The 22,965-nt window shown below is 47.7% G+C and overlaps 16 non-coding genes across 16 annotated transcripts; all 16 read left to right on the top strand.

The window, feature by feature from the left end:
- The first annotated feature begins 250 nt into the window (after window positions 1-250).
- Window positions 251-441, top strand: LOC142689656 (U2 spliceosomal RNA). Its single transcript, XR_012858508.1, has one exon. It is a non-coding gene; the product is annotated as a U2 spliceosomal RNA (small nuclear RNA).
- Window positions 442-1,729: 1,288 nt separating this feature from the next.
- On the top strand, window positions 1,730-1,920 carry LOC142689657 (U2 spliceosomal RNA). The gene has a single exon (XR_012858509.1). It is a non-coding gene; the product is annotated as a U2 spliceosomal RNA (small nuclear RNA).
- A 1,284-nt stretch (window positions 1,921-3,204) lies between these two features.
- On the top strand, window positions 3,205-3,395 carry LOC142689658 (U2 spliceosomal RNA). Its single transcript, XR_012858510.1, has one exon. It is a non-coding gene; the product is annotated as a U2 spliceosomal RNA (small nuclear RNA).
- A 1,295-nt stretch (window positions 3,396-4,690) lies between these two features.
- On the top strand, window positions 4,691-4,881 carry LOC142689659 (U2 spliceosomal RNA). The gene has a single exon (XR_012858511.1). It is a non-coding gene; the product is annotated as a U2 spliceosomal RNA (small nuclear RNA).
- A 1,300-nt stretch (window positions 4,882-6,181) lies between these two features.
- LOC142689660 (U2 spliceosomal RNA) lies at window positions 6,182-6,372 on the top strand. The gene has a single exon (XR_012858512.1). It is a non-coding gene; the product is annotated as a U2 spliceosomal RNA (small nuclear RNA).
- Window positions 6,373-7,653: 1,281 nt separating this feature from the next.
- On the top strand, window positions 7,654-7,844 carry LOC142689661 (U2 spliceosomal RNA). The gene has a single exon (XR_012858513.1). It is a non-coding gene; the product is annotated as a U2 spliceosomal RNA (small nuclear RNA).
- A 1,288-nt stretch (window positions 7,845-9,132) lies between these two features.
- Window positions 9,133-9,323, top strand: LOC142689662 (U2 spliceosomal RNA). Its single transcript, XR_012858514.1, has one exon. It is a non-coding gene; the product is annotated as a U2 spliceosomal RNA (small nuclear RNA).
- A 1,296-nt stretch (window positions 9,324-10,619) lies between these two features.
- On the top strand, window positions 10,620-10,810 carry LOC142689663 (U2 spliceosomal RNA). The gene has a single exon (XR_012858515.1). It is a non-coding gene; the product is annotated as a U2 spliceosomal RNA (small nuclear RNA).
- A 1,268-nt stretch (window positions 10,811-12,078) lies between these two features.
- On the top strand, window positions 12,079-12,269 carry LOC142689664 (U2 spliceosomal RNA). The gene has a single exon (XR_012858516.1). It is a non-coding gene; the product is annotated as a U2 spliceosomal RNA (small nuclear RNA).
- Window positions 12,270-13,558: 1,289 nt separating this feature from the next.
- LOC142689665 (U2 spliceosomal RNA) lies at window positions 13,559-13,749 on the top strand. Its single transcript, XR_012858517.1, has one exon. It is a non-coding gene; the product is annotated as a U2 spliceosomal RNA (small nuclear RNA).
- Window positions 13,750-15,041: 1,292 nt separating this feature from the next.
- Window positions 15,042-15,232, top strand: LOC142689668 (U2 spliceosomal RNA). The gene has a single exon (XR_012858519.1). It is a non-coding gene; the product is annotated as a U2 spliceosomal RNA (small nuclear RNA).
- A 1,300-nt stretch (window positions 15,233-16,532) lies between these two features.
- LOC142689669 (U2 spliceosomal RNA) lies at window positions 16,533-16,723 on the top strand. The gene has a single exon (XR_012858520.1). It is a non-coding gene; the product is annotated as a U2 spliceosomal RNA (small nuclear RNA).
- A 1,284-nt stretch (window positions 16,724-18,007) lies between these two features.
- Window positions 18,008-18,198, top strand: LOC142689670 (U2 spliceosomal RNA). The gene has a single exon (XR_012858521.1). It is a non-coding gene; the product is annotated as a U2 spliceosomal RNA (small nuclear RNA).
- Window positions 18,199-19,506: 1,308 nt separating this feature from the next.
- Window positions 19,507-19,697, top strand: LOC142689671 (U2 spliceosomal RNA). Its single transcript, XR_012858522.1, has one exon. It is a non-coding gene; the product is annotated as a U2 spliceosomal RNA (small nuclear RNA).
- A 1,276-nt stretch (window positions 19,698-20,973) lies between these two features.
- Window positions 20,974-21,164, top strand: LOC142689672 (U2 spliceosomal RNA). Its single transcript, XR_012858523.1, has one exon. It is a non-coding gene; the product is annotated as a U2 spliceosomal RNA (small nuclear RNA).
- Window positions 21,165-22,448: 1,284 nt separating this feature from the next.
- Window positions 22,449-22,639, top strand: LOC142689673 (U2 spliceosomal RNA). The gene has a single exon (XR_012858524.1). It is a non-coding gene; the product is annotated as a U2 spliceosomal RNA (small nuclear RNA).
- Window positions 22,640-22,965: the final 326 nt, after the last annotated feature.

Below are 22,965 nucleotides of genomic sequence, written 5' to 3' on the forward strand. Positions count from 1 at the left end.
AGCAGGGCATTTGGGCGTTGCCAGGAAGGCGTTTTTATGTAGATTCCTCCTCTTTCAGCACTGCATTGTGGTGCAAGCAAAAGAAGCAAATCCTGTCTGGCTTCCTCTCCGGCCTTTATTCACCTCCCGTGTAGCTGTGAGTGTGTGAGCCTGCAGGGCCCCATGGAATTGCCTAGAAGTAGGCTGAATCGCTGCAAGGGCTGAACAGCAGTATCGGGCAGGCTCGGGCAACGCGCGGCCCGTTCGGGTTATCGCTTCTCGGCCTTTTGGCTAAGATCAAGTGTAGTATCTGTTCTTATCAGTTTAATATCTGATACGTCCCCTATCTGGGGACCATATATTAAATGGATTTTTAGAACAGGGAGATGGAAATAGAGCTTGCTCTGTCCACTCCACGCATTGACCTGGTATTGCAGTATTTCCAGGACCGGTGCACCCTTTCCTTATGTGTTGACTAAAAGCAGATTCCAAAAGTGTTTTTTGTCTTTGCTATTGTTTCTGTCTTTCTGAAGGGATCTCCCCTTTTAATCCCATTATTTCAACACCTGTTGGACAATGCATGAGTGATAATGAGCTCATTGATTAAATGCAATTAATGAATAGATTGCCACCTCTTGTTGTGTGTCGTCTGTGTTTCTGTGTTTCCGGCATTTCACATTGGAACACCTCATTCACCTTCCTTGTCTTCTCTCCGCCCTCCCTTTTAGGTAAGTTAAAGAGCTGCACCTGAGCCAGCCACTGATTGATTGATTGATTGATTGATTGATTGATTGATTGATTGATTGATTGATGCAGCACAACAGTCAAATAGTGGAGTGGAGTAGGGGAACAGCAAACAGCCAATAAAGCAGCCCGCCCGCTCGCCTGCCCGCCACAATGGACCTACCTGTGTACACTAGATGGATGTGATGGAATGTACTGTCGTCCCTACATTTCAAGAAGAAGTAAGAATTGCAGTTGCAACAAAGCCTTGCTTGCCTACAAAGAGAGCAGCAATTTGGATTTGTTACTATGTTACCTAGAAGAATAACAAACTGTGCAAGGATGGAGGTTGTAGGAGCAAGGAGAAGTTGTCTGTAAAGTTGGTGGATGCCTATTTTCCATTTTGCAGTCCCTTGTCTCCCTCTTGTGGCCTCCTGGAGGCAACTAGCTGTGCAAAAAAAAGACAGCCTGGCGGCCGGCTGTTGCAGTGTTGCCCTCTCAGGCAACACTGAGTGACTGACTGAGCCTCACCGTCTTATATAAAGTTCAGACGGAACTTTGCACGTGTCATAGTGGAGCCCTCAGGATTCCAGAGCCAGCTTTCTGACATCATAATGGGGCCTCAGAGATAAAAGCCTGGGCCCAGGCAGTGTTGGTCAGTGCTGCTCAGCAGGCAGCACTGGACTGGACTGGATTACAGCTGATACAAGGTGTGAAGGAACAAGGGGTGGCTGTGGGCATGCACTTGCTGCCGCTGCCAGTGTTTATCTGCATGGCAGCAGGGCATTTGGGCGTTGCCAGGAAGGCGTTTTTATGTAGATTCCTCCTCTTTCAGCACTGCATTGTGGTGCAAGCAAAAGAAGCAAATCCTGTCTGGCTTCCTCTCCGGCCTTTATTCACCTCCCGTGTAGCTGTGAGTGTGTGAGCCTGCAGGGCCCCATGGAATTGCCTAGAAGTAGGCTGAATCGCTGCAAGGGCTGAACAGCAGTATCGGGCAGGCTCGGGCAACGCGCGGCCCGTTCGGGTTATCGCTTCTCGGCCTTTTGGCTAAGATCAAGTGTAGTATCTGTTCTTATCAGTTTAATATCTGATACGTCCCCTATCTGGGGACCATATATTAAATGGATTTTTAGAACAGGGAGATGGAAATAGAGCTTGCTCTGTCCACTCCACGCATTGACCTGGTATTGCAGTATTTCCAGGACCGGTGCACCCTTTCCTTATGTGTTGACTAAAAGCAGATTCCAAAAGTGTTTTTTGTCTTTGCTATTGTTTCTGTCTTTCTGAAGGGATCTCCCCTTTTAATCCCATTATTTCAACACCTGTTGGACAATGCATGAGTGATAATGAGCTCATTGATTAAATGCAATTAATGAATAGATTGCCACCTCTTGTTGTGTGTCGTCTGTGTTTCTGTGTTTCCGGCATTTCACATTGGAACACCTCATTCACCTTCCTTGTCTTCTCTCCGCCCTCCCTTTTAGGTAAGTTAAAGAGCTGCACCTGAGCCAGCCACTGATTGATTGATTGATTGATTGATTGATTGATTGATTGATTGATTGATGCAGCACAACAGTCAAATAGTGGAGTGGAGTAGGGGAACAGCAAACAGCCAATAAAGCAGCCCGCCCGCTCGCCTGCCCGCCACAATGGACCTACCTGTGTACACTAGATGGATGTGATGGAATGTACTGTCGTCCCTACATTTCAAGAAGAAGTAAGAATTGCAGTTGCAACAAAGCCTTGCTTGCCTACAAAGAGAGCAGCAATTTGGATTTGTTACTATGTTACCTAGAAGAATAACAAACTGTGCAAGGATGGAGGTTGTAGGAGCAAGGAGAAGTTGTCTGTAAAGTTGGTGGATGCCTATTTTCCATTTTGCAGTCCCTTGTCTCCCTCTTGTGGCCTCCTGGAGGCAACTAGCTGTGCAAAAAAAAGACAGCCTGGCGGCCGGCTGTTGCAGTGTTGCCCTCTCAGGCAACACTGAGTGACTGACTGAGCCTCACCGTCTTATATAAAGTTCAGACGGAACTTTGCACGTGTCATAGTGGAGCCCTCAGGATTCCAGAGCCAGCTTTCTGACATCATAATGGGGCCTCAGAGATAAAAGCCTGGGCCCAGGCAGTGTTGGTCAGTGCTGCTCAGCAGGCAGCACTGGACTGGACTGGATTACAGCTGATACAAGGTGTGAAGGAACAAGGGGTGGCTGTGGGCATGCACTTGCTGCCGCTGCCAGTGTTTATCTGCATGGCAGCAGGGCATTTGGGCGTTGCCAGGAAGGCGTTTTTATGTAGATTCCTCCTCTTTCAGCACTGCATTGTGGTGCAAGCAAAAGAAGCAAATCCTGTCTGGCTTCCTCTCCGGCCTTTATTCACCTCCCGTGTAGCTGTGAGTGTGTGAGCCTGCAGGGCCCCATGGAATTGCCTAGAAGTAGGCTGAATCGCTGCAAGGGCTGAACAGCAGTATCGGGCAGGCTCGGGCAACGCGCGGCCCGTTCGGGTTATCGCTTCTCGGCCTTTTGGCTAAGATCAAGTGTAGTATCTGTTCTTATCAGTTTAATATCTGATACGTCCCCTATCTGGGGACCATATATTAAATGGATTTTTAGAACAGGGAGATGGAAATAGAGCTTGCTCTGTCCACTCCACGCATTGACCTGGTATTGCAGTATTTCCAGGACCGGTGCACCCTTTCCTTATGTGTTGACTAAAAGCAGATTCCAAAAGTGTTTTTTGTCTTTGCTATTGTTTCTGTCTTTCTGAAGGGATCTCCCCTTTTAATCCCATTATTTCAACACCTGTTGGACAATGCATGAGTGATAATGAGCTCATTGATTAAATGCAATTAATGAATAGATTGCCACCTCTTGTTGTGTGTCGTCTGTGTTTCTGTGTTTCCGGCATTTCACATTGGAACACCTATTCACCTTCCTTGTCTTCTCTCCGCCCTCCCTTTTAGGTAAGTTAAAGAGCTGCACCTGAGCCAGCCACTGATTGATTGATTGATTGATTGATTGATTGATTGATTGATTGATTGATTGATTGATTGATGCAGCACAACAGTCAAATAGTGGAGTGGAGTAGGGGAACAGCAAACAGCCAATAAAGCAGCCCGCCCGCTCGCCTGCCCGCCACAATGGACCTACCTGTGTACACTAGATGGATGTGATGGAATGTACTGTCGTCCCTACATTTCAAGAAGAAGTAAGAATTGCAGTTGCAACAAAGCCTTGCTTGCCTACAAAGAGAGCAGCAATTTGGATTTGTTACTATGTTACCTAGAAGAATAACAAACTGTGCAAGGATGGAGGTTGTAGGAGCAAGGAGAAGTTGTCTGTAAAGTTGGTGGATGCCTATTTTCCATTTTGCAGTCCCTTGTCTCCCTCTTGTGGCCTCCTGGAGGCAACTAGCTGTGCAAAAAAAAGACAGCCTGGCGGCCGGCTGTTGCAGTGTTGCCCTCTCAGGCAACACTGAGTGACTGACTGAGCCTCACCGTCTTATATAAAGTTCAGACGGAACTTTGCACGTGTCATAGTGGAGCCCTCAGGATTCCAGAGCCAGCTTTCTGACATCATAATGGGGCCTCAGAGATAAAAGCCTGGGCCCAGGCAGTGTTGGTCAGTGCTGCTCAGCAGGCAGCACTGGACTGGACTGGATTACAGCTGATACAAGGTGTGAAGGAACAAGGGGTGGCTGTGGGCATGCACTTGCTGCCGCTGCCAGTGTTTATCTGCATGGCAGCAGGGCATTTGGGCGTTGCCAGGAAGGCGTTTTTATGTAGATTCCTCCTCTTTCAGCACTGCATTGTGGTGCAAGCAAAAGAAGCAAATCCTGTCTGGCTTCCTCTCCGGCCTTTATTCACCTCCCGTGTAGCTGTGAGTGTGTGAGCCTGCAGGGCCCCATGGAATTGCCTAGAAGTAGGCTGAATCGCTGCAAGGGCTGAACAGCAGTATCGGGCAGGCTCGGGCAACGCGCGGCCCGTTCGGGTTATCGCTTCTCGGCCTTTTGGCTAAGATCAAGTGTAGTATCTGTTCTTATCAGTTTAATATCTGATACGTCCCCTATCTGGGGACCATATATTAAATGGATTTTTAGAACAGGGAGATGGAAATAGAGCTTGCTCTGTCCACTCCACGCATTGACCTGGTATTGCAGTATTTCCAGGACCGGTGCACCCTTTCCTTATGTGTTGACTAAAAGCAGATTCCAAAAGTGTTTTTTGTCTTTGCTATTGTTTCTGTCTTTCTGAAGGGATCTCCCCTTTTAATCCCATTATTTCAACACCTGTTGGACAATGCATGAGTGATAATGAGCTCATTGATTAAATGCAATTAATGAATAGATTGCCACCTCTTGTTGTGTGTCGTCTGTGTTTCTGTGTTTCCGGCATTTCACATTGGAACACCTCATTCACCTTCCTTGTCTTCTCTCCGCCCTCCCTTTTAGGTAAGTTAAAGAGCTGCACCTGAGCCAGCCACTGATTGATTGATTGATTGATTGATTGATTGATTGATTGATTGATTGATTGATTGATTGATTGATGCAGCACAACAGTCAAATAGTGGAGTGGAGTAGGGGAACAGCAAACAGCCAATAAAGCAGCCCGCCCGCTCGCCTGCCCGCCACAATGGACCTACCTGTGTACACTAGATGGATGTGATGGAATGTACTGTCGTCCCTACATTTCAAGAAGAAGTAAGAATTGCAGTTGCAACAAAGCCTTGCTTGCCTACAAAGAGAGCAGCAATTTGGATTTGTTACTATGTTACCTAGAAGAATAACAAACTGTGCAAGGATGGAGGTTGTAGGAGCAAGGAGAAGTTGTCTGTAAAGTTGGTGGATGCCTATTTTCCATTTTGCAGTCCCTTGTCTCCCTCTTGTGGCCTCCTGGAGGCAACTAGCTGTGCAAAAAAAAGACAGCCTGGCGGCCGGCTGTTGCAGTGTTGCCCTCTCAGGCAACACTGAGTGACTGACTGAGCCTCACCGTCTTATATAAAGTTCAGACGGAACTTTGCACGTGTCATAGTGGAGCCCTCAGGATTCCAGAGCCAGCTTTCTGACATCATAATGGGGCCTCAGAGATAAAAGCCTGGGCCCAGGCAGTGTTGGTCAGTGCTGCTCAGCAGGCAGCACTGGACTGGACTGGATTACAGCTGATACAAGGTGTGAAGGAACAAGGGGTGGCTGTGGGCATGCACTTGCTGCCGCTGCCAGTGTTTATCTGCATGGCAGCAGGGCATTTGGGCGTTGCCAGGAAGGCGTTTTTATGTAGATTCCTCCTCTTTCAGCACTGCATTGTGGTGCAAGCAAAAGAAGCAAATCCTGTCTGGCTTCCTCTCCGGCCTTTATTCACCTCCCGTGTAGCTGTGAGTGTGTGAGCCTGCAGGGCCCCATGGAATTGCCTAGAAGTAGGCTGAATCGCTGCAAGGGCTGAACAGCAGTATCGGGCAGGCTCGGGCAACGCGCGGCCCGTTCGGGTTATCGCTTCTCGGCCTTTTGGCTAAGATCAAGTGTAGTATCTGTTCTTATCAGTTTAATATCTGATACGTCCCCTATCTGGGGACCATATATTAAATGGATTTTTAGAACAGGGAGATGGAAATAGAGCTTGCTCTGTCCACTCCACGCATTGACCTGGTATTGCAGTATTTCCAGGACCGGTGCACCCTTTCCTTATGTGTTGACTAAAAGCAGATTCCAAAAGTGTTTTTTGTCTTTGCTATTGTTTCTGTCTTTCTGAAGGGATCTCCCCTTTTAATCCCATTATTTCAACACCTGTTGGACAATGCATGAGTGATAATGAGCTCATTGATTAAATGCAATTAATGAATAGATTGCCACCTCTTGTTGTGTGTCGTCTGTGTTTCTGTGTTTCCGGCATTTCACATTGGAACACCTCATTCACCTTCCTTGTCTTCTCTCCGCCCTCCCTTTTAGGTAAGTTAAAGAGCTGCACCTGAGCCAGCCACTGATTGATTGATTGATTGATTGATTGATTGATTGATTGATTGATTGCAGCACAACAGTCAAATAGTGGAGTGGAGTAGGGGAACAGCAAACAGCCAATAAAGCAGCCCGCCCGCTCGCCTGCCCGCCACAATGGACCTACCTGTGTACACTAGATGGATGTGATGGAATGTACTGTCGTCCCTACATTTCAAGAAGAAGTAAGAATTGCAGTTGCAACAAAGCCTTGCTTGCCTACAAAGAGAGCAGCAATTTGGATTTGTTACTATGTTACCTAGAAGAATAACAAACTGTGCAAGGATGGAGGTTGTAGGAGCAAGGAGAAGTTGTCTGTAAAGTTGGTGGATGCCTATTTTCCATTTTGCAGTCCCTTGTCTCCCTCTTGTGGCCTCCTGGAGGCAACTAGCTGTGCAAAAAAAAGACAGCCTGGCGGCCGGCTGTTGCAGTGTTGCCCTCTCAGGCAACACTGAGTGACTGACTGAGCCTCACCGTCTTATATAAAGTTCAGACGGAACTTTGCACGTGTCATAGTGGAGCCCTCAGGATTCCAGAGCCAGCTTTCTGACATCATAATGGGGCCTCAGAGATAAAAGCCTGGGCCCAGGCAGTGTTGGTCAGTGCTGCTCAGCAGGCAGCACTGGACTGGACTGGATTACAGCTGATACAAGGTGTGAAGGAACAAGGGGTGGCTGTGGGCATGCACTTGCTGCCGCTGCCAGTGTTTATCTGCATGGCAGCAGGGCATTTGGGCGTTGCCAGGAAGGCGTTTTTATGTAGATTCCTCCTCTTTCAGCACTGCATTGTGGTGCAAGCAAAAGAAGCAAATCCTGTCTGGCTTCCTCTCCGGCCTTTATTCACCTCCCGTGTAGCTGTGAGTGTGTGAGCCTGCAGGGCCCCATGGAATTGCCTAGAAGTAGGCTGAATCGCTGCAAGGGCTGAACAGCAGTATCGGGCAGGCTCGGGCAACGCGCGGCCCGTTCGGGTTATCGCTTCTCGGCCTTTTGGCTAAGATCAAGTGTAGTATCTGTTCTTATCAGTTTAATATCTGATACGTCCCCTATCTGGGGACCATATATTAAATGGATTTTTAGAACAGGGAGATGGAAATAGAGCTTGCTCTGTCCACTCCACGCATTGACCTGGTATTGCAGTATTTCCAGGACCGGTGCACCCTTTCCTTATGTGTTGACTAAAAGCAGATTCCAAAAGTGTTTTTTGTCTTTGCTATTGTTTCTGTCTTTCTGAAGGGATCTCCCCTTTTAATCCCATTATTTCAACACCTGTTGGACAATGCATGAGTGATAATGAGCTCATTGATTAAATGCAATTAATGAATAGATTGCCACCTCTTGTTGTGTGTCGTCTGTGTTTCTGTGTTTCCGGCATTTCACATTGGAACACCTCATTCACCTTCCTTGTCTTCTCTCCGCCCTCCCTTTTAGGTAAGTTAAAGAGCTGCACCTGAGCCAGCCACTGATTGATTGATTGATTGATTGATTGATTGATTGATTGATTGATTGATTGATGCAGCACAACAGTCAAATAGTGGAGTGGAGTAGGGGAACAGCAAACAGCCAATAAAGCAGCCCGCCCGCTCGCCTGCCCGCCACAATGGACCTACCTGTGTACACTAGATGGATGTGATGGAATGTACTGTCGTCCCTACATTTCAAGAAGAAGTAAGAATTGCAGTTGCAACAAAGCCTTGCTTGCCTACAAAGAGAGCAGCAATTTGGATTTGTTACTATGTTACCTAGAAGAATAACAAACTGTGCAAGGATGGAGGTTGTAGGAGCAAGGAGAAGTTGTCTGTAAAGTTGGTGGATGCCTATTTTCCATTTTGCAGTCCCTTGTCTCCCTCTTGTGGCCTCCTGGAGGCAACTAGCTGTGCAAAAAAAAGACAGCCTGGCGGCCGGCTGTTGCAGTGTTGCCCTCTCAGGCAACACTGAGTGACTGACTGAGCCTCACCGTCTTATATAAAGTTCAGACGGAACTTTGCACGTGTCATAGTGGAGCCCTCAGGATTCCAGAGCCAGCTTTCTGACATCATAATGGGGCCTCAGAGATAAAAGCCTGGGCCCAGGCAGTGTTGGTCAGTGCTGCTCAGCAGGCAGCACTGGACTGGACTGGATTACAGCTGATACAAGGTGTGAAGGAACAAGGGGTGGCTGTGGGCATGCACTTGCTGCCGCTGCCAGTGTTTATCTGCATGGCAGCAGGGCATTTGGGCGTTGCCAGGAAGGCGTTTTTATGTAGATTCCTCCTCTTTCAGCACTGCATTGTGGTGCAAGCAAAAGAAGCAAATCCTGTCTGGCTTCCTCTCCGGCCTTTATTCACCTCCCGTGTAGCTGTGAGTGTGTGAGCCTGCAGGGCCCCATGGAATTGCCTAGAAGTAGGCTGAATCGCTGCAAGGGCTGAACAGCAGTATCGGGCAGGCTCGGGCAACGCGCGGCCCGTTCGGGTTATCGCTTCTCGGCCTTTTGGCTAAGATCAAGTGTAGTATCTGTTCTTATCAGTTTAATATCTGATACGTCCCCTATCTGGGGACCATATATTAAATGGATTTTTAGAACAGGGAGATGGAAATAGAGCTTGCTCTGTCCACTCCACGCATTGACCTGGTATTGCAGTATTTCCAGGACCGGTGCACCCTTTCCTTATGTGTTGACTAAAAGCAGATTCCAAAAGTGTTTTTTGTCTTTGCTATTGTTTCTGTCTTTCTGAAGGGATCTCCCCTTTTAATCCCATTATTTCAACACCTGTTGGACAATGCATGAGTGATAATGAGCTCATTGATTAAATGCAATTAATGAATAGATTGCCACCTCTTGTTGTGTGTCGTCTGTGTTTCTGTGTTTCCGGCATTTCACATTGGAACACCTCATTCACCTTCCTTGTCTTCTCTCCGCCCTCCCTTTTAGGTAAGTTAAAGAGCTGCACCTGAGCCAGCCACTGATTGATTGATTGATTGATTGATTGATTGATTGATTGATTGATTGATTGATTGATTGATGCAGCACAACAGTCAAATAGTGGAGTGGAGTAGGGGAACAGCAAACAGCCAATAAAGCAGCCCGCCCGCTCGCCTGCCCGCCACAATGGACCTACCTGTGTACACTAGATGGATGTGATGGAATGTACTGTCGTCCCTACATTTCAAGAAGAAGTAAGAATTGCAGTTGCAACAAAGCCTTGCTTGCCTACAAAGAGAGCAGCAATTTGGATTTGTTACTATGTTACCTAGAAGAATAACAAACTGTGCAAGGATGGAGGTTGTAGGAGCAAGGAGAAGTTGTCTGTAAAGTTGGTGGATGCCTATTTTCCATTTTGCAGTCCCTTGTCTCCCTCTTGTGGCCTCCTGGAGGCAACTAGCTGTGCAAAAAAAAGACAGCCTGGCGGCCGGCTGTTGCAGTGTTGCCCTCTCAGGCAACACTGAGTGACTGACTGAGCCTCACCGTCTTATATAAAGTTCAGACGGAACTTTGCACGTGTCATAGTGGAGCCCTCAGGATTCCAGAGCCAGCTTTCTGACATCATAATGGGGCCTCAGAGATAAAAGCCTGGGCCCAGGCAGTGTTGGTCAGTGCTGCTCAGCAGGCAGCACTGGACTGGACTGGATTACAGCTGATACAAGGTGTGAAGGAACAAGGGGTGGCTGTGGGCATGCACTTGCTGCCGCTGCCAGTGTTTATCTGCATGGCAGCAGGGCATTTGGGCGTTGCCAGGAAGGCGTTTTTATGTAGATTCCTCCTCTTTCAGCACTGCATTGTGGTGCAAGCAAAAGAAGCAAATCCTGTCTGGCTTCCTCTCCGGCCTTTATTCACCTCCCGTGTAGCTGTGAGTGTGTGAGCCTGCAGGGCCCCATGGAATTGCCTAGAAGTAGGCTGAATCGCTGCAAGGGCTGAACAGCAGTATCGGGCAGGCTCGGGCAACGCGCGGCCCGTTCGGGTTATCGCTTCTCGGCCTTTTGGCTAAGATCAAGTGTAGTATCTGTTCTTATCAGTTTAATATCTGATACGTCCCCTATCTGGGGACCATATATTAAATGGATTTTTAGAACAGGGAGATGGAAATAGAGCTTGCTCTGTCCACTCCACGCATTGACCTGGTATTGCAGTATTTCCAGGACCGGTGCACCCTTTCCTTATGTGTTGACTAAAAGCAGATTCCAAAAGTGTTTTTTGTCTTTGCTATTGTTTCTGTCTTTCTGAAGGGATCTCCCCTTTTAATCCCATTATTTCAACACCTGTTGGACAATGCATGAGTGATAATGAGCTCATTGATTAAATGCAATTAATGAATAGATTGCCACCTCTTGTTGTGTGTCGTCTGTGTTTCTGTGTTTCCGGCATTTCACATTGGAACACCTCATTCACCTTCCTTGTCTTCTCTCCGCCCTCCCTTTTAGGTAAGTTAAAGAGCTGCACCTGAGCCAGCCACTGATTGATTGATTGATTGATTGATTGATTGATGCAGCACAACAGTCAAATAGTGGAGTGGAGTAGGGGAACAGCAAACAGCCAATAAAGCAGCCCGCCCGCTCGCCTGCCCGCCACAATGGACCTACCTGTGTACACTAGATGGATGTGATGGAATGTACTGTCGTCCCTACATTTCAAGAAGAAGTAAGAATTGCAGTTGCAACAAAGCCTTGCTTGCCTACAAAGAGAGCAGCAATTTGGATTTGTTACTATGTTACCTAGAAGAATAACAAACTGTGCAAGGATGGAGGTTGTAGGAGCAAGGAGAAGTTGTCTGTAAAGTTGGTGGATGCCTATTTTCCATTTTGCAGTCCCTTGTCTCCCTCTTGTGGCCTCCTGGAGGCAACTAGCTGTGCAAAAAAAAGACAGCCTGGCGGCCGGCTGTTGCAGTGTTGCCCTCTCAGGCAACACTGAGTGACTGACTGAGCCTCACCGTCTTATATAAAGTTCAGACGGAACTTTGCACGTGTCATAGTGGAGCCCTCAGGATTCCAGAGCCAGCTTTCTGACATCATAATGGGGCCTCAGAGATAAAAGCCTGGGCCCAGGCAGTGTTGGTCAGTGCTGCTCAGCAGGCAGCACTGGACTGGACTGGATTACAGCTGATACAAGGTGTGAAGGAACAAGGGGTGGCTGTGGGCATGCACTTGCTGCCGCTGCCAGTGTTTATCTGCATGGCAGCAGGGCATTTGGGCGTTGCCAGGAAGGCGTTTTTATGTAGATTCCTCCTCTTTCAGCACTGCATTGTGGTGCAAGCAAAAGAAGCAAATCCTGTCTGGCTTCCTCTCCGGCCTTTATTCACCTCCCGTGTAGCTGTGAGTGTGTGAGCCTGCAGGGCCCCATGGAATTGCCTAGAAGTAGGCTGAATCGCTGCAAGGGCTGAACAGCAGTATCGGGCAGGCTCGGGCAACGCGCGGCCCGTTCGGGTTATCGCTTCTCGGCCTTTTGGCTAAGATCAAGTGTAGTATCTGTTCTTATCAGTTTAATATCTGATACGTCCCCTATCTGGGGACCATATATTAAATGGATTTTTAGAACAGGGAGATGGAAATAGAGCTTGCTCTGTCCACTCCACGCATTGACCTGGTATTGCAGTATTTCCAGGACCGGTGCACCCTTTCCTTATGTGTTGACTAAAAGCAGATTCCAAAAGTGTTTTTTGTCTTTGCTATTGTTTCTGTCTTTCTGAAGGGATCTCCCCTTTTAATCCCATTATTTCAACACCTGTTGGACAATGCATGAGTGATAATGAGCTCATTGATTAAATGCAATTAATGAATAGATTGCCACCTCTTGTTGTGTGTCGTCTGTGTTTCTGTGTTTCCGGCATTTCACATTGGAACACCTCATTCACCTTCCTTGTCTTCTCTCCGCCCTCCCTTTTAGGTAAGTTAAAGAGCTGCACCTGAGCCAGCCACTTGATTGATTGATTGATTGATTGATTGATTGATTGATTGATTGATTGATTGATGCAGCACAACAGTCAAATAGTGGAGTGGAGTAGGGGAACAGCAAACAGCCAATAAAGCAGCCCGCCCGCTCGCCTGCCCGCCACAATGGACCTACCTGTGTACACTAGATGGATGTGATGGAATGTACTGTCGTCCCTACATTTCAAGAAGAAGTAAGAATTGCAGTTGCAACAAAGCCTTGCTTGCCTACAAAGAGAGCAGCAATTTGGATTTGTTACTATGTTACCTAGAAGAATAACAAACTGTGCAAGGATGGAGGTTGTAGGAGCAAGGAGAAGTTGTCTGTAAAGTTGGTGGATGCCTATTTTCCATTTTGCAGTCCCTTGTCTCCCTCTTGTGGCCTCCTGGAGGCAACTAGCTGTGCAAAAAAAAGACAGCCTGGCGGCCGGCTGTTGCAGTGTTGCCCTCTCAGGCAACACTGAGTGACTGACTGAGCCTCACCGTCTTATATAAAGTTCAGACGGAACTTTGCATGTGTCATAGTGGAGCCCTCAGGATTCCAGAGCCAGCTTTCTGACATCATAATGGGGCCTCAGAGATAAAAGCCTGGGCCCAGGCAGTGTTGGTCAGTGCTGCTCAGCAGGCAGCACTGGACTGGACTGGATTACAGCTGATACAAGGTGTGAAGGAACAAGGGGTGGCTGTGGGCATGCACTTGCTGCCGCTGCCAGTGTTTATCTGCATGGCAGCAGGGCATTTGGGCGTTGCCAGGAAGGCGTTTTTATGTAGATTCCTCCTCTTTCAGCACTGCATTGTGGTGCAAGCAAAAGAAGCAAATCCTGTCTGGCTTCCTCTCCGGCCTTTATTCACCTCCCGTGTAGCTGTGAGTGTGTGAGCCTGCAGGGCCCCATGGAATTGCCTAGAAGTAGGCTGAATCGCTGCAAGGGCTGAACAGCAGTATCGGGCAGGCTCGGGCAACGCGCGGCCCGTTCGGGTTATCGCTTCTCGGCCTTTTGGCTAAGATCAAGTGTAGTATCTGTTCTTATCAGTTTAATATCTGATACGTCCCCTATCTGGGGACCATATATTAAATGGATTTTTAGAACAGGGAGATGGAAATAGAGCTTGCTCTGTCCACTCCACGCATTGACCTGGTATTGCAGTATTTCCAGGACCGGTGCACCCTTTCCTTATGTGTTGACTAAAAGCAGATTCCAAAAGTGTTTTTTGTCTTTGCTATTGTTTCTGTCTTTCTGAAGGGATCTCCCCTTTTAATCCCATTATTTCAACACCTGTTGGACAATGCATGAGTGATAATGAGCTCATTGATTAAATGCAATTAATGAATAGATTGCCACCTCTTGTTGTGTGTCGTCTGTGTTTCTGTGTTTCCGGCATTTCACATTGGAACACCTCATTCACCTTCCTTGTCTTCTCTCCGCCCTCCCTTTTAGGTAAGTTAAAGAGCTGCACCTGAGCCAGCCACTGATTGATTGATTGATTGATTGATTGATTGATTGATTGATTGATTGATTGATTGATGCAGCACAACAGTCAAATAGTGGAGTGGAGTAGGGGAACAGCAAACAGCCAATAAAGCAGCCCGCCCGCTCGCCTGCCCGCCACAATGGACCTACCTGTGTACACTAGATGGATGTGATGGAATGTACTGTCGTCCCTACATTTCAAGAAGAAGTAAGAATTGCAGTTGCAACAAAGCCTTGCTTGCCTACAAAGAGAGCAGCAATTTGGATTTGTTACTATGTTACCTAGAAGAATAACAAACTGTGCAAGGATGGAGGTTGTAGGAGCAAGGAGAAGTTGTCTGTAAAGTTGGTGGATGCCTATTTTCCATTTTGCAGTCCCTTGTCTCCCTCTTGTGGCCTCCTGGAGGCAACTAGCTGTGCAAAAAAAAGACAGCCTGGCGGCCGGCTGTTGCAGTGTTGCCCTCTCAGGCAACACTGAGTGACTGACTGAGCCTCACCGTCTTATATAAAGTTCAGACGGAACTTTGCACGTGTCATAGTGGAGCCCTCAGGATTCCAGAGCCAGCTTTCTGACATCATAATGGGGCCTCAGAGATAAAAGCCTGGGCCCAGGCAGTGTTGGTCAGTGCTGCTCAGCAGGCAGCACTGGACTGGACTGGATTACAGCTGATACAAGGTGTGAAGGAACAAGGGGTGGCTGTGGGCATGCACTTGCTGCCGCTGCCAGTGTTTATCTGCATGGCAGCAGGGCATTTGGGCGTTGCCAGGAAGGCGTTTTTATGTAGATTCCTCCTCTTTCAGCACTGCATTGTGGTGCAAGCAAAAGAAGCAAATCCTGTCTGGCTTCCTCTCCGGCCTTTATTCACCTCCCGTGTAGCTGTGAGTGTGTGAGCCTGCAGGGCCCCATGGAATTGCCTAGAAGTAGGCTGAATCGCTGCAAGGGCTGAACAGCAGTATCGGGCAGGCTCGGGCAACGCGCGGCCCGTTCGGGTTATCGCTTCTCGGCCTTTTGGCTAAGATCAAGTGTAGTATCTGTTCTTATCAGTTTAATATCTGATACGTCCCCTATCTGGGGACCATATATTAAATGGATTTTTAGAACAGGGAGATGGAAATAGAGCTTGCTCTGTCCACTCCACGCATTGACCTGGTATTGCAGTATTTCCAGGACCGGTGCACCCTTTCCTTATGTGTTGACTAAAAGCAGATTCCAAAAGTGTTTTTTGTCTTTGCTATTGTTTCTGTCTTTCTGAAGGGATCTCCCCTTTTAATCCCATTATTTCAACACCTGTTGGACAATGCATGAGTGATAATGAGCTCATTGATTAAATGCAATTAATGAATAGATTGCCACCTCTTGTTGTGTGTCGTCTGTGTTTCTGTGTTTCCGGCATTTCACATTGGAACACCTCATTCACCTTCCTTGTCTTCTCTCCGCCCTCCCTTTTAGGTAAGTTAAAGAGCTGCACCTGAGCCAGCCACTGATTGATTGATTGATTGATTGATTGATTGATTGATTGATTGATTGATTGATTGATTGATTGATGCAGCACAACAGTCAAATGGTGGAGTGGAGTAGGGGAACAGCAAACAGCCAATAAAGCAGCCCGCCCGCTCGCCTGCCCGCCACAATGGACCTACCTGTGTACACTAGATGGATGTGATGGAATGTACTGTCGTCCCTACATTTCAAGAAGAAGTAAGAATTGCAGTTGCAACAAAGCCTTGCTTGCCTACAAAGAGAGCAGCAATTTGGATTTGTTACTATGTTACCTAGAAGAATAACAAACTGTGCAAGGATGGAGGTTGTAGGAGCAAGGAGAAGTTGTCTGTAAAGTTGGTGGATGCCTATTTTCCATTTTGCAGTCCCTTGTCTCCCTCTTGTGGCCTCCTGGAGGCAACTAGCTGTGCAAAAAAAAGACAGCCTGGCGGCCGGCTGTTGCAGTGTTGCCCTCTCAGGCAACACTGAGTGACTGACTGAGCCTCACCGTCTTATATAAAGTTCAGACGGAACTTTGCACGTGTCATAGTGGAGCCCTCAGGATTCCAGAGCCAGCTTTCTGACATCATAATGGGGCCTCAGAGATAAAAGCCTGGGCCCAGGCAGTGTTGGTCAGTGCTGCTCAGCAGGCAGCACTGGACTGGACTGGATTACAGCTGATACAAGGTGTGAAGGAACAAGGGGTGGCTGTGGGAATGCACTTGCTGCCGCTGCCAGTGTTTATCTGCATGGCAGCAGGGCATTTGGGCGTTGCCAGGAAGGCGTTTTTATGTAGATTCCTCCTCTTTCAGCACTGCATTGTGGTGCAAGCAAAAGAAGCAAATCCTGTCTGGCTTCCTCTCCGGCCTTTATTCACCTCCCGTGTAGCTGTGAGTGTGTGAGCCTGCAGGGCCCCATGGAATTGCCTAGAAGTAGGCTGAATCGCTGCAAGGGCTGAACAGCAGTATCGGGCAGGCTCGGGCAACGCGCGGCCCGTTCGGGTTATCGCTTCTCGGCCTTTTGGCTAAGATCAAGTGTAGTATCTGTTCTTATCAGTTTAATATCTGATACGTCCCCTATCTGGGGACCATATATTAAATGGATTTTTAGAACAGGGAGATGGAAATAGAGCTTGCTCTGTCCACTCCACGCATTGACCTGGTATTGCAGTATTTCCAGGACCGGTGCACCCTTTCCTTATGTGTTGACTAAAAGCAGATTCCAAAAGTGTTTTTTGTCTTTGCTATTGTTTCTGTCTTTCTGAAGGGATCTCCCCTTTTAATCCCATTATTTCAACACCTGTTGGACAATGCATGAGTGATAATGAGCTCATTGATTAAATGCAATTAATGAATAGATTGCCACCTCTTGTTGTGTGTCGTCTGTGTTTCTGTGTTTCCGGCATTTCACATTGGAACACCTCATTCACCTTCCTTGTCTTCTCTCCGCCCTCCCTTTTAGGTAAGTTAAAGAGCTGCACCTGAGCCAGCCACTGATTGATTGATTGATTGATTGATTGATTGATTGATTGATTGATTGATGCAGCACAACAGTCAAATAGTGGAGTGGAGTAGGGGAACAGCAAACAGCCAATAAAGCAGCCCGCCCGCTCGCCTGCCCGCCACAATGGACCTACCTGTGTACACTAGATGGATGTGATGGAATGTACTGTCGTCCCTACATTTCAAGAAGAAGTAAGAATTGCAGTTGCAACAAAGCCTTGCTTGCCTACAAAGAGAGCAGCAATTTGGATTTGTTACTATGTTACCTAGAAGAATAACAAACTGTGCAAGGATGGAGGTTGTAGGAGCAAGGAGAAGTTGTCTGTAAAGTTGGTGGATGCCTATTTTCCATTTTGCAGTCCCTTGTCTCCCTCTTGTGGCCTCCTGGAGGCAACTAGCTGTGCAAAAAAAAGACAGCCTGGCGGCCGGCTGTTGCAGTGTTGCCCTCTCAGGCAACACTGAGTGACTGACTGAGCCTCACCGTCTTATATAAAGTTCAGACGGAACTTTGCACGTGTCATAGTGGAGCCCTCAGGATTCCAGAGCCAGCTTTCTGACATCATAATGGGGCCTCAGAGATAAAAGCCTGGGCCCAGGCAGTGTTGGTCAGTGCTGCTCAGCAGGCAGCACTGGACTGGACTGGATTACAGCTGATACAAGGTGTGAAGGAACAAGGGGTGGCTGTGGGCATGCACTTGCTGCCGCTGCCAGTGTTTATCTGCATGGCAGCAGGGCATTTGGGCGTTGCCAGGAAGGCGTTTTTATGTAGATTCCTCCTCTTTCAGCACTGCATTGTGGTGCAAGCAAAAGAAGCAAATCCTGTCTGGCTTCCTCTCCGGCCTTTATTCACCTCCCGTGTAGCTGTGAGTGTGTGAGCCTGCAGGGCCCCATGGAATTGCCTAGAAGTAGGCTGAATCGCTGCAAGGGCTGAACAGCAGTATCGGGCAGGCTCGGGCAACGCGCGGCCCGTTCGGGTTATCGCTTCTCGGCCTTTTGGCTAAGATCAAGTGTAGTATCTGTTCTTATCAGTTTAATATCTGATACGTCCCCTATCTGGGGACCATATATTAAATGGATTTTTAGAACAGGGAGATGGAAATAGAGCTTGCTCTGTCCACTCCACGCATTGACCTGGTATTGCAGTATTTCCAGGACCGGTGCACCCTTTCCTTATGTGTTGACTAAAAGCAGATTCCAAAAGTGTTTTTTGTCTTTGCTATTGTTTCTGTCTTTCTGAAGGGATCTCCCCTTTTAATCCCATTATTTCAACACCTGTTGGACAATGCATGAGTGATAATGAGCTCATTGATTAAATGCAATTAATGAATAGATTGCCACCTCTTGTTGTGTGTCGTCTGTGTTTCTGTGTTTCCGGCATTTCACATTGGAACACCTCATTCACCTTCCTTGTCTTCTCTCCGCCCTCCCTTTTAGGTAAGTTAAAGAGCTGCACCTGAGCCAGCCACTGATTGATTGATTGATTGATTGATTGATTGATTGATTGATTGATTGATTGATTGATTGATTGATTGATTGATGCAGCACAACAGTCAAATAGTGGAGTGGAGTAGGGGAACAGCAAACAGCCAATAAAGCAGCCCGCCCGCTCGCCTGCCCGCCACAATGGACCTACCTGTGTACACTAGATGGATGTGATGGAATGTACTGTCGTCCCTACATTTCAAGAAGAAGTAAGAATTGCAGTTGCAACAAAGCCTTGCTTGCCTACAAAGAGAGCAGCAATTTGGATTTGTTACTATGTTACCTAGAAGAATAACAAACTGTGCAAGGATGGAGGTTGTAGGAGCAAGGAGAAGTTGTCTGTAAAGTTGGTGGATGCCTATTTTCCATTTTGCAGTCCCTTGTCTCCCTCTTGTGGCCTCCTGGAGGCAACTAGCTGTGCAAAAAAAAGACAGCCTGGCGGCCGGCTGTTGCAGTGTTGCCCTCTCAGGCAACACTGAGTGACTGACTGAGCCTCACCGTCTTATATAAAGTTCAGACGGAACTTTGCACGTGTCATAGTGGAGCCCTCAGGATTCCAGAGCCAGCTTTCTGACATCATAATGGGGCCTCAGAGATAAAAGCCTGGGCCCAGGCAGTGTTGGTCAGTGCTGCTCAGCAGGCAGCACTGGACTGGACTGGATTACAGCTGATACAAGGTGTGAAGGAACAAGGGGTGGCTGTGGGCATGCACTTGCTGCCGCTGCCAGTGTTTATCTGCATGGCAGCAGGGCATTTGGGCGTTGCCAGGAAGGCGTTTTTATGTAGATTCCTCCTCTTTCAGCACTGCATTGTGGTGCAAGCAAAAGAAGCAAATCCTGTCTGGCTTCCTCTCCGGCCTTTATTCACCTCCCGTGTAGCTGTGAGTGTGTGAGCCTGCAGGGCCCCATGGAATTGCCTAGAAGTAGGCTGAATCGCTGCAAGGGCTGAACAGCAGTATCGGGCAGGCTCGGGCAACGCGCGGCCCGTTCGGGTTATCGCTTCTCGGCCTTTTGGCTAAGATCAAGTGTAGTATCTGTTCTTATCAGTTTAATATCTGATACGTCCCCTATCTGGGGACCATATATTAAATGGATTTTTAGAACAGGGAGATGGAAATAGAGCTTGCTCTGTCCACTCCACGCATTGACCTGGTATTGCAGTATTTCCAGGACCGGTGCACCCTTTCCTTATGTGTTGACTAAAAGCAGATTCCAAAAGTGTTTTTTGTCTTTGCTATTGTTTCTGTCTTTCTGAAGGGATCTCCCCTTTTAATCCCATTATTTCAACACCTGTTGGACAATGCATGAGTGATAATGAGCTCATTGATTAAATGCAATTAATGAATAGATTGCCACCTCTTGTTGTGTGTCGTCTGTGTTTCTGTGTTTCCGGCATTTCACATTGGAACACCTCATTCACCTTCCTTGTCTTCTCTCCGCCCTCCCTTTTAGGTAAGTTAAAGAGCTGCACCTGAGCCAGCCACTGATTGATTGATTGATTGATTGATTGATTGATTGATTGATGCAGCACAACAGTCAAATAGTGGAGTGGAGTAGGGGAACAGCAAACAGCCAATAAAGCAGCCCGCCCGCTCGCCTGCCCGCCACAATGGACCTACCTGTGTACACTAGATGGATGTGATGGAATGTACTGTCGTCCCTACATTTCAAGAAGAAGTAAGAATTGCAGTTGCAACAAAGCCTTGCTTGCCTACAAAGAGAGCAGCAATTTGGATTTGTTACTATGTTACCTAGAAGAATAACAAACTGTGCAAGGATGGAGGTTGTAGGAGCAAGGAGAAGTTGTCTGTAAAGTTGGTGGATGCCTATTTTCCATTTTGCAGTCCCTTGTCTCCCTCTTGTGGCCTCCTGGAGGCAACTAGCTGTGCAAAAAAAAGACAGCCTGGCGGCCGCCTGTTGCAGTGTTGCCCTCTCAGGCAACACTGAGTGACTGACTGAGCCTCACCGTCTTATATAAAGTTCAGACGGAACTTTGCACGTGTCATAGTGGAGCCCTCAGGATTCCAGAGCCAGCTTTCTGACATCATAATGGGGCCTCAGAGATAAAAGCCTGGGCCCAGGCAGTGTTGGTCAGTGCTGCTCAGCAGGCAGCACTGGACTGGACTGGATTACAGCTGATACAAGGTGTGAAGGAACAAGGGGTGGCTGTGGGCATGCACTTGCTGCCGCTGCCAGTGTTTATCTGCATGGCAGCAGGGCATTTGGGCGTTGCCAGGAAGGCGTTTTTATGTAGATTCCTCCTCTTTCAGCACTGCATTGTGGTGCAAGCAAAAGAAGCAAATCCTGTCTGGCTTCCTCTCCGGCCTTTATTCACCTCCCGTGTAGCTGTGAGTGTGTGAGCCTGCAGGGCCCCATGGAATTGCCTAGAAGTAGGCTGAATCGCTGCAAGGGCTGAACAGCAGTATCGGGCAGGCTCGGGCAACGCGCGGCCCGTTCGGGTTATCGCTTCTCGGCCTTTTGGCTAAGATCAAGTGTAGTATCTGTTCTTATCAGTTTAATATCTGATACGTCCCCTATCTGGGGACCATATATTAAATGGATTTTTAGAACAGGGAGATGGAAATAGAGCTTGCTCTGTCCACTCCACGCATTGACCTGGTATTGCAGTATTTCCAGGACCGGTGCACCCTTTCCTTATGTGTTGACTAAAAGCAGATTCCAAAAGTGTTTTTTGTCTTTGCTATTGTTTCTGTCTTTCTGAAGGGATCTCCCCTTTTAATCCCATTATTTCAACACCTGTTGGACAATGCATGAGTGATAATGAGCTCATTGATTAAATGCAATTAATGAATAGATTGCCACCTCTTGTTGTGTGTCGTCTGTGTTTCTGTGTTTCCGGCATTTCACATTGGAACACCTCATTCACCTTCCTTGTCTTCTCTCCGCCCTCCCTTTTAGGTAAGTTAAAGAGCTGCACCTGAGCCAGCCACTGATTGATTGATTGATTGATTGATTGATTGATTGATTGATTGATTGATGCAGCACAACAGTCAAATAGTGGAGTGGAGTAGGGGAACAGCAAACAGCCAATAAAGCAGCCCGCCCGCTCGCCTGCCCGCCACAATGGACCTACCTGTGTACACTAGATGGATGTGATGGAATGTACTGTCGTCCCTACATTTCAAGAAGAAGTAAGAATTGCAGTTGCAACAAAGCCTTGCTTGCCTACAAAGAGAGCAGCAATTTGGATTTGTTACTATGTTACCTAGAAGAATAACAAACTGTGCAAGGATGGAGGTTGTAGGAGCAAGGAGAAGTTGTCTGTAAAGTTGGTGGATGCCTATTTTCCATTTTGCAGTCCCTTGTCTCCCTCTTGTGGCCTCCTGGAGGCAACTAGCTGTGCAAAAAAAAGACAGCCTGGCGGCCGGCTGTTGCAGTGTTGCCCTCTCAGGCAACACTGAGTGACTGACTGAGCCTCACCGTCTTATATAAAGTTCAGACGGAACTTTGCACGTGTCATAGTGGAGCCCTCAGGATTCCAGAGCCAGCTTTCTGACATCATAATGGGGCCTCAGAGATAAAAGCCTGGGCCCAGGCAGTGTTGGTCAGTGCTGCTCAGCAGGCAGCACTGGACTGGACTGGATTACAGCTGATACAAGGTGTGAAGGAACAAGGGGTGGCTGTGGGCATGCACTTGCTGCCGCTGCCAGTGTTTATCTGCATGGCAGCAGGGCATTTGGGCGTTGCCAGGAAGGCGTTTTTATGTAGATTCCTCCTCTTTCAGCACTGCATTGTGGTGCAAGCAAAAGAAGCAAATCCTGTCTGGCTTCCTCTCCGGCCTTTATTCACCTCCCGTGTAGCTGTGAGTGTGTGAGCCTGCAGGGCCCCATGGAATTGCCTAGAAGTAGGCTGAATCGCTGCAAGGGCTGAACAGCAGTATCGGGCAGGCTCGGGCAACGCGCGGCCCGTTCGGGTTATCGCTTCTCGGCCTTTTGGCTAAGATCAAGTGTAGTATCTGTTCTTATCAGTTTAATATCTGATACGTCCCCTATCTGGGGACCATATATTAAATGGATTTTTAGAACAGGGAGATGGAAATAGAGCTTGCTCTGTCCACTCCACGCATTGACCTGGTATTGCAGTATTTCCAGGACCGGTGCACCCTTTCCTTATGTGTTGACTAAAAGCAGATTCCAAAAGTGTTTTTTGTCTTTGCTATTGTTTCTGTCTTTCTGAAGGGATCTCCCCTTTTAATCCCATTATTTCAACACCTGTTGGACAATGCATGAGTGATAATGAGCTCATTGATTAAATGCAATTAATGAATAGATTGCCACCTCTTGTTGTGTGTCGTCTGTGTTTCTGTGTTTCCGGCATTTCACATTGGAACACCTCATTCACCTTCCTTGTCTTCTCTCCGCCCTCCCTTTTAGGTAAGTTAAAGAGCTGCACCTGAGCCAGCCACTGATTGATTGATTGATTGATTGATTGAT

This window comes from Rhinoderma darwinii, assembly GCF_050947455.1.
Source record: "Rhinoderma darwinii isolate aRhiDar2 chromosome 5 unlocalized genomic scaffold, aRhiDar2.hap1 SUPER_5_unloc_31, whole genome shotgun sequence".
NCBI classification, from domain to species: Eukaryota; Metazoa; Chordata; class Amphibia; order Anura; family Rhinodermatidae; genus Rhinoderma; species Rhinoderma darwinii.